This window comes from Lithobates pipiens, unplaced genomic scaffold (genome assembly GCF_037356315.1).
Source record: "Lithobates pipiens isolate NorthernLeopardFrog02 unplaced genomic scaffold, aLitPip1_a1.2 Scaffold_16, whole genome shotgun sequence".
NCBI lineage: Eukaryota > Metazoa > Chordata > Amphibia > Anura > Ranidae > Lithobates > Lithobates pipiens.
Window position 1 is genome coordinate 11,310,902 of NW_027507748.1, and position 10,214 is coordinate 11,321,115.

Below are 10,214 nucleotides of genomic sequence, written 5' to 3' on the forward strand. Positions count from 1 at the left end.
TTACTCCCTAAAAACGGGTGTAATGTGTTCCTAAGGTTGAACCCAGCCTTTTATTATAATGGAGTGGCATTTACACTGGCACCCCCAACCACCCACCTGGTGCCGCCCCTGGATAATGCTACAGCACATGGGGTGATTAGGGTGTGCCCAGGCACACCCAGCACACCCCACGTGCATGCCTATGATCGCCTCATTCACTAAGAAAAAGCTTATATTGCAAAGAGAAATTTCCCTTTGCTTAGTGAAGGAGGGGAATCTGTGCTGGTCGTGATCAGTCAATCATTTACAAGCAAAAAACATATTTTTTTTTATTTCCTCACACACCATTGGGTATTCTTGCAAAGTGGATTTCAGTGGGAACATGCTTTAATAATTTAGTAAATGGAGGTCACTGTCACCGGCTCATTCAGGGCACATTGACAATGCCATACTCAGGGGTGTGCGCTTACTTGTCTCCTCCCTGGTTCAGGAATCTGCCTTAAAGTGGAGCTCCACCCAAAAAACTGGAAGCTCCACTTATCTGCTTCCTCCGGTGACAAATTTTGGACCTTTGGGGGGGGGCGGGTACCTGTTTTTGACAGGTGCCCATCCCCACTTCTGGGAGACCGAGCTGCGGTGTTGTCCCCCAGAAGTTCGTCCCCCTTCTTCCTTCCCCTGATACCATTCAGAAAGCGCAGCGGGCTTCCTGCATGCACAGGAGGGGGCTTCACTGCCGACTTCCCTTACAGTCGATGGCGGGAAACATCGGCTTCTGACCGTGTATATGGGGCATAAGTCAATGTAATGGTTTTAATTTTATTTTGGTTTTATGCAGTGTTTCATCTAATTGTCCCCTGATGAGCCCAGAGTGACGAAACATGTCGGGACATTCACTCCAATGCTACCTCTAAGTGATTATATTTTGTCATCTGCTTTGAATTTTAGGTGTATCCATGTACACATAACTTATACCAAACTTTTTAACCATGTCTTGTATGTAACAATAAAAATCTTTTAATTTTTTTATACCTTCTATGGATTGAAATTACTTACTTTTCCTTGTTGACACCCTTGAAAATCCCGCCAAAAATCTCCCTCTTCTACATAGTCTTTCCTCTAGGTTACACCAGGGAGAGGTGGGCCGGCAGGGGAGGTGGTTGTGGTGGTGGTGCAGGCCTGCTGGTGAGAGTTGAAGGTGGCCCAACTTTGTGCAGGAATGGAGTGAGAGCAGGCATGTACTGGCCATTGGGACTACAGGGAGTTTCCCGGTGGGCCGATGGCGCTGATGGGACACTCTGATGTAAGGAGGCGCTGATGGGACACTCTGATGTACGGGGGCTGCTGATGGGATACTCTGATGTAAGGGGGCGCTGATGAGACACTCTGATGTAAGGAGGCGCTTATGGGACACTGATGTAAGAGGGCGCTGATGGGACACTCTGATGTAAGGGGGTGCTGATGGGATACTCTGATGTAAGGGGGCGCTGATGAGACACTCTGATGTAAGGAGGCGCTGATGGGACACTCTGATGTAAGGGGTGCTGATGGGACACTCTGATGTAAGGGGGCTGCTGATGGGACACTCTGATGTAAGGGGGTGCTGATGGGATACTCTGATGTAAGGGGGTGCTGATGGGATACTCTGATGTAAGGGGGCGCTGATGAGACACTCTGATGTAAGGAGGCGCTGATGGGACACTCTGATGTAAGGGGTGCTGATGGGACACTCTGATGTAAGGGGCGCTGATGGGACACTCTGATGTAAGGGGGTGCTGATGGGATACTCTGATGTAAGGGGGCGCTGATGAGACACTCTGATGTAAGGAGGCGCTGATGGGACACTCTGATGTAAGGGGTGCTGATGGGACACTCTGATGTAAGGGGTGCTGATGGGACACTCTGATGTAAGGGGGTGCTGATGGGATACTCTGATGTAAGGGGGCGCTGATGAGACACTCTGATGTAAGGAGGCGCTGATGAGACACTCTGATGTAAGGAGGCGCTGATGGGACACTCTGATGTAAGGGGTGCTGATGGGACACTCTGATGTAAGGGGGTGCTGATGGGATACTCTGATGTAAGGGGGTGCTGATGAGACACTCTGATGTAAGGGGGCTGCTCATGGGACACTCTGATGTAAGGGGGTGCTGATGGGATACTCTGATGTAAGGGGGTGCTGATGGGATACTCTGATGTAAGGGGGTGCTGATGGGACACTCTGATGTAAGGGGGCTGCTCATGGGACACTCTGATGTAAGGGGGTGCTGATGGGATACTCTGATGTAAGGGGGTGCTGATGGGACACTCTGATGTAAGGGGGTGCTGATGAGACACTCTGATGTAAGGGGGTGCTGATGGGACACTCTGATGTAAGGGGGTGCTGATGGGATACTCTGATGTAAGGGGGCGCTGATGAGACACTCTGATGTAAGGAGGCGCTGATGGGACACTCTGATGTAAGGGGTGCTGATGGGACACTCTGATGTAAGGGGCGCTGATGGGACACTCTGATGTAAGGAGGCGCTGATGGGACACTCTGATGTAAGGGGGTGCTGATGGGATACTCTGATGTAAGGGGGCGCTGATGAGACACTCTGATGTAAGGAGGTGCTGATGGGACACTCTGATGTAAGGGGGTGCTGATGGGATACTCTGATGTAAGGGGGCGCTGATGAGACACTCTGATGTAAGGAGGCGCTGATGGGACACTCTGATGTAAGGGGTGCTGATGGGACACTCTGATGTAAGGGGTGCTGATGGGACACTCTGATGTAAGGGGGTGCTGATGGGACACTCTGATGTAAGGGGGTGCTGATGAGACACTCTGATGTAAGGGGGTGCTGATGGGACACTCTGATGTAAGGGGGTGCTGATGGGATACTCTGATGTAAGGGGGCACTGATGGGACACTGATGTAAGGGGGCGCTGATGAGACACTCTGATGTAAGGGGGTGCTGATGGGACACTCTGATGTAAGGGGGCGCTGATGAGACACTCTGATGTAAGGGGGCTGGTGATGGGACACTCAAAATGTAAGTGGGCCGGTCTGGATGAAGTCAGGGGCCAAATTTCTTTCCCAGTCCAGCCCTGAGTGAGAGAAAGGATGAGATGCAGGTAGGGGTTAAATGTGGGTTCAACTCAAACCAAGCCTATTTGTGGGTCATTGGAGCACCAGACAAACTGGTCCAAATTTACCAGTTCAGCTCAAATCCCCAACTAGTGAATGCAAACAAGCAGCCTGGGGTTCAGGATGACGTCATTGACGAGATTTGGTTAATGGCATTGGCCAGGACCCCCTACACTGTCTATATTCCGTTTCCGGGGATCCGTCAGAGGAACCTGGCTGATGTAGTTGACTATGTATGGTCTTGACCAAAATATGGTCAGCGACATTAGCCAGGATCCCTGGTGCTGTGTTTACATTACTGCTGTGCTGGGAATCAATAATGCTTAAAGTGAAACATTAAAAATACAAAATTTCTTTATATAACATACCCAAGGGATGCCCCAAACCTTCATGTGAAGTGACCCATCTGTAGGATGTACTACAGCAAAAGGGATATTCTAGAAAGAAACATTTTGGCTAAATAACATTTCACAGCCAGCTTGCATTTTTTTTATTTTCTTTTTTTTTTTTATAATCTCCACAAAATGCATACAGATTATTATCATTGATGAGGGTCTAATATGAATTTTTAAAGTGCCACCCCACTTAAAAAAACAGTGTATGGTCCCCCCCCACACAAATACCAGACCCTTATCAGCATGCAGATGGGCCAAGAAAAGGGGGGCAAGGAACAAACAAGGGCCTCTTCCCCACATCCCTGGCTAATGTGGGGTCTGTGTGGAGGACTTATGGGAATCTAGAAGTCCCCTTTAGGATAAGGCGGCCCCCATCCACTGCACGACACCCCCCCCCCCTTCTCTCACCATCCACTGCACCGCAATCCCCCCACTTCCCTCACCATCCACTGCACCTGCATCCCTCCTGTGAGAGAAGGGGGGATGAAGGTGTAGTGGGTGGTGGGAGAAGGGTGGTGTGCAAGCACAGTGGGTGGTGGCAAAAGGGGGGTGCAGGCACAGTGGGTGTTGTGAAAAGGGGGGTGCAGGCACAGTGGCTGTTGGGAGATGGGGGATGCACGCACAGTGGCTGGCAGAAGAAGGGGGGGATGCAGGCACAGTGGGTGGTGGGAGAAGGGGGGGATGCAGGCACAGTGGGTGGTGGGAGAAGGGGGGATGCAGGCACAGTAGGTGGTGGGAAAATGGGGGGTGCAGGCACAGTGGGTGTTGGGAAAAGGGTGTCAGCCTGCAACAAGATTTTTTGTTTTGTTCCGAATTGAAATTCCGACAAATTTTTGATTTGCGGAGATTTGGATGTATCTGATTTTCCGAATTACAATAGAACCGAATTTTAAATGAATCCGAAATAACAAAAAAATAAAATTTGGATGAAATTCGAATCGTTTTCGAATAGTTTTCAAATTCGAATCATTTTTGAATTCGATTTAGTTTTTGAATTTCTAATAAATAATAAAAAAAAAATTATAAATACATAAAAATAGAATACAAAATGAAGGAATAGAATAGAAAAAAAAATAGAATAGAAAAGAATATAACAGAAAATAAAAGAATATTTATGTAAATAACGAATCGAAACAAAACGAAACACATTTTTTCGTTCTGCACATGTTTTACAGGAAGAGCTGTTACTGGCGCAGGATCTCCAAAAAAAGAAACTTTGACACTCTCTAACACATACTTTCCTCTCTCTGATCGCAACCTTATCCGTTTCACACTCTCCTTATCTCCTACATCCCATGCTGCCAAACCACGACCCGCAGAAACCTTCGCAACCTCAACCCTTCCCTTCTTCATTCTGCTACCGATGGCCTTTACGAAAAAATTGCACCCCTGTCCTGCCCAGACCTAACCGCTTCCATCTACAACAACACGCTGTCCTCCTCCCTAGACCTACTCGCTCCTCTTTCTACACGCAGAACTAGGCCCCATCTGCCACAACCTTGGCAATCAGACGACACCAGAAGTCTCAAGAGAGACTTGCCGTGAGCGAGCGCGGCGTAAATCTAAGTCCCTGCAAGACTTTACCCTCTACAAATCTGCCCTTCTCAAATACAAATCCTGCCTCCACACTGCTAAACAAACCTACTACAACTCTCTCTACCCTTAATTCCTTACTTCGCCCCCCCCCCCACTGCCCCCACCCGCCAACTTACTTACCGCTCAACAAATTGCCAACCATTTCAAAAGCAAAATCGACACAATTAGCAAGGAGATACCCAACATTCAACTTCCTCCCCTACCCAACACATCAGGTCCAACACCACACTCAATACTCTCCTCCTTCTGCCCAGTTACCACCAATGAAGGTGATAAACTCCTCTCTATGGCCCACCTCACACCTGTCCCCTGGACCCTGCTCCCTCACAATTACTGCAACCACCTTCCCATGCTAGCCTAAATTCCCTAACCCACATCTTCAACCTCTCCCTCTCCTCCGATACCTTTCCTTCCCGGCTCAAACATGCCCTGGTTACCCCCATACTTAACCCTTTCATGACTAAGCCTATTTTTGGAATTTGGTGTTTACAAGTTAAAATCCATATTTTTTGCTAGAAAATTACTTGGAACCCCCAAACATTATATATATTTTTTTTAGCAGAGACTCTAGAGAATAAAACGGCGATTGTTGCAATATTTTATGTCACACGATATTTGCGCAGCGGTGTTTTAAACGCAACTTTTTGGGAAAAGGGACACTTTCATGATAAAAAAAAAAAAAACAGTAAAATTAGCCCAATTTTTTGGTGTAATGTGAAAGATAATGTTACGCCAAGTAAATAGATACCAAACATGTCACACTTTATAATTGCGCGCACTTGTAGATTGACGACAAAGTACGGTACCTAAAAATCTCAATAGGCGACGCTTTAAATTTTTTTTACGGTTACCAGGTTAGCGTTACAGAGGAGGTCTAGTGCTAGAATTATTGCTCTCGCTCTGACGATCGCGGCGATACCTCACATGTGTGATTTGAACACCGTTTACATACGCGGGCGCGACTTCCGTATGCGTTTTCTTTGCTTTGCGAGCTCGGGGTACGGCGGGCTCTTTAAAAAAAATTTTTGTATTTTTTTATTTATTTTATTTATTTTAAAATGACTAAATTGTTTTAAAAAAAAATAAAAAATTGATCACTTTTATTGCTGTCACAAGGAATGTAAACATCCCTTGTGACAGTAATAGGTGGTGACAGGTCCTCTTTATGGAGGGATCGGGGGTCTAAAAGACCACCCACCCCTCCTTTACACTTCAATGTATTCAGATCGCCGAAAACGGCAATTCTGAATACCGGATATTTTTTTAAAACCGGCGCCATTGGCAGCCGAGTAAACGGGAAGTGACGTCATGACGTCGCTTCCGTGTTTACGATGAGGAGACTGGAACGAAGCCAATTACGGCTTCGTTCCAGTTCCTCCGCAGTAGCTGGAAGCGTCGGATTGCGAATCGGTGCTCCCGATCGAGAGGGAGCACCGCTAACAGCGGCGGGAGGGGGGGACGTCCCCTCCCGCTCCTCCGGCATAACAGCCGAGCGGCTTTTAGCCACATCGGTTGTTGTGCCTGGATAGCCAATCGCCTGCTGCAAAAAACGGTACCGGGATGATGCCTGCAGGTGCGGGCATCATCCCGGTATAACCCCCGGAAGCCGAGTACGCAGATCTGCGTACGCTCGACGGGAAAGGGTTAAAAAAAACCCTCACTAGACCCCACCTGTTTGAATAACTTAAGACCCATTTCCATGCTCCCATTTGCCTCCAAACTCATTGAACGCCTTGTCCATGACCGAATGAGTCGCTACCTCACAGACAACAACCTTCTCGACCCCCTACAGTCCAGCTTCCGTCCACAACAATCCACTGAAACTGCCCTACTAAAACTAGCCAATGACCTACTAACTGCTAAAACCAATGGCCTATTACTCCATACTCTTACTCTTATGCCGCGTACACACGATCAAATTGTCCGGCGTACTTAGTCCATTTCAGCGGACAATTCGATCGTGTGTGGGCTTCAGCGGACTTTTCCAGCGTAAAGTCCGGCGGACTTGGAAAGTATTTTTGCACTCCAATCTTTCCGCTGGATTTGGGTTTCAGCGGACAATACGTTCGTCAGTATGCTAGTCCGGCGGATTAAGAATGACGCATGCTCAGAAGCAAGTACGAAAAAGGAAGCTATTGGCTACTGGCTATTGAACTTCCTTTTTCTAGTCCCGTCGTACGTGCTGTACGTCATCGCGCTAGCAAACGCCGGACTTTCTGTGTGTCCGTGTGTGGCCAAGTCCGTTCGGTAGAAAAAGTCCGCCGGATTGTATGTCGGACTAAGTACGCCAGACAATTCGATCGTGTGTACGCGGCATTAGACCTCTCTGCTGCCTTCAACACAGTTGACCACCTGCTCCTCCTTAGCAAACTACACTCTCTTGGCCTCTGTGATTCTGCTTTATCCTGGTTCTCCTCCTACCTATCAACTTTCAGTGTCACTTACAATTCCATCTCCTCTGCTCCTCTTCCTCTCTCTGTTGGGTCTCCTTGGGCCACTCTTATTCTCTCTCTATACCTCTTCTGTGGGCCAGTTGATAACCTCCCATGGCTTCCAATACCACCTCTAAGCCGATGACACCCAGATCTATCGCTCCACTCCTCAATTCGCCCACTCCATCTCCTCACAGAACTTACTGAATGACATAGTTTGACTTCCTCAAACTCAATCTTTCTAAAACTGAGGTTGTAATATTTCTTACTTCCCGGTCCACCTCCCCCCCATGACTTTACCATTAAGATCAACAGCACAACCATTGGTCCCTCCACACATTCCAGGGTCATGGGTGTAATCCTTGACTCTGATCTCGCCTTCATCCCCCACATCCAATCACTGGCTACATCCTGCCGCCTTCACCTCCGCAACATCTCCAGAATTTAACCCTTCCTGCCTCTCTCTGCCAATCCCTTCACTGGCTTCCCCTCCCCCACCGTATAAAATTCAAAATTCTAACCACAACATAAAAAGGCCATCCACAGCATCGTCCCCCAGCTACATCACCAACCTCATCTGCAGATATCGCCCAAATCATCCCCTCCGCTCCTCCCAGGACCTCCTGCTCTCTAGCTCCCTTGTTGCTCGCCTTCAGGACTTCTCCAGAGCCTCTCCCATCCTCTGGAATTCCCTGCTTCGGTATATCCGATCAGCCCCTAACCTGTCCACCTTTAGGAGATCCCTGAAAAGTCATTCATTCAGGGAAGCCTATCCCACACCCACCTAACAACAACTGTGCCCGAGCCACCCCCATCAAATCATTCCCCGCATCTATTACCTTTTGTACCACCACCCCCTCCCTAGACTGTAAGCTCTATGAGGCGGGGCCCTCCGGTCCCTTCTGTATTGAACTGTACTGTAATTGTGCTGTCACCCCTCTACATTGTAAATCGCTGTGCAAACTGTTGGCGCTGTATAAATCGTGTATAATAATAATAATAATAATACTAAAAAGTAGATTCTGGATGTGCACACACTTTGATTTCCTGCCCTGGACAAGTGGTTTGCAGTTTCGTAGTTTGTTGGTAGTGCTTGTTGCCAAGCCCAGCTTTGGTGATGAATTAATTCACCTCGTTCTTATGTCTTTTCGCACAACTGCGGCGGAGTCGGTTATTTATCGGCTGTAGTGAGGCTCCCATTGCCACAGTGATATTATCCTCCATCATTGCTGCAGTTGCACCCTCCTGGAGGTGGAGGGCCATGGGACATCCGGACTGACAACTCGGGAACGCTTCTCATTGTTGTGCTTTTTTAAGGACATTTTCCCGCACAATATTTATTAAGTAATTTTTAACGAAGATATTTTTAAGATACAGAATCAATCTATATGACACAGTCTATACATGTGAAACTTATTCACGGAGACGAGTGATCATACAAAATAGTTACATTTATTGGTTGACAAAAGACAAATATTTTCATGAAATTAAAATACAGATTGCATTACTTGATCATTTGACAATTACCGTATATACTCGAGTATAGGCCGACCCGAATATAAGCCGAGGCCCCCAATTTACCCCCAAAAAACTGGAAAACTTGTGTATAAGCCGAGGGTGAGACATGGCTGTCCATCCCTGTGTGTCCGTCCATCCCTGTGTGTCCGTCCATCCCTGTGTGTCCGTCCATCTTTGTGTGTGTGTCCATCCATCCCTGTGTGTGTGTCCATCCATCCATCCATCCCTGTGTGTGTGTCCATCCATCCCTGTGTGTGTGTCCATCCATCCATCCATCCCTGTGTGTGTGTCCATCCATCCATCCCTGTGTGTGTGTCCGTCCATCCATCCCTGTGTGTGTGTCCGTCCATCCATCCCTGTGTGTGTGTCCATCCATCCATCCATCCCTGTGTGTGTGTCCGTGCAGCCTTGTGTGTGTGTCCGTGCAGCCTTGTGTGTCCAGCCTACCTGTGTCCCGAGCATCCGTCCCGAGCCTCCGTCCCGAGCCGCCGTCGTCCCGAGCCTCCGTCGTCCCGAGCCTCCGTCGTCCCGTGCCTCCTCCGTCCCGTGCCGAGCCGAGCCTCCGTCCTTCCAGGATCGCCGCTCTTCTCGGCGGCCATTCTACAATTCAAAAGCTGCGCCTCCGCCTCCGCCTGTGATAGGCGGAACACTCAATTTCCCAGCAGCCTGTGTTCCGCCTATCACGGACATCCTCTCATCCTCGTCCGTAGTACGAGGATGAGCGGATGTCCGTGATAGGCGGAACACTGACTGCTGGGAAATTGAGTGTTCCGCCTATCACAGGCGGAGGCAGAGGCGCGGCTTTTGAATTGTAGAATGTCCGCCGTCTGTCTGCTCGATACGCTGATCGGGCAATCAGACGGCGATGACTCGAGTATAAGCCGAGGGGGGCACTTTCAGCCTCAAATAAGAGGCTGAAAATCTCGGCTTATACTTGAGTATATACGGTAATGGAAATACCCACAAAATGGGAGTGTCGTACTTTGGACTTAATTATCCCCATTATCACTTCTCGGTAGAATCAATAACCTTTTGATAATTGACAATTAAACAGAATGTCTGTATTTCACACGTCCAACCGTTACTATACTGCAGGTAAGTAAGTGGTTAACAATGTGAAATAAATTAGACATTTGTTTGTCAATAAAATTGGCATCTATGCAAAGA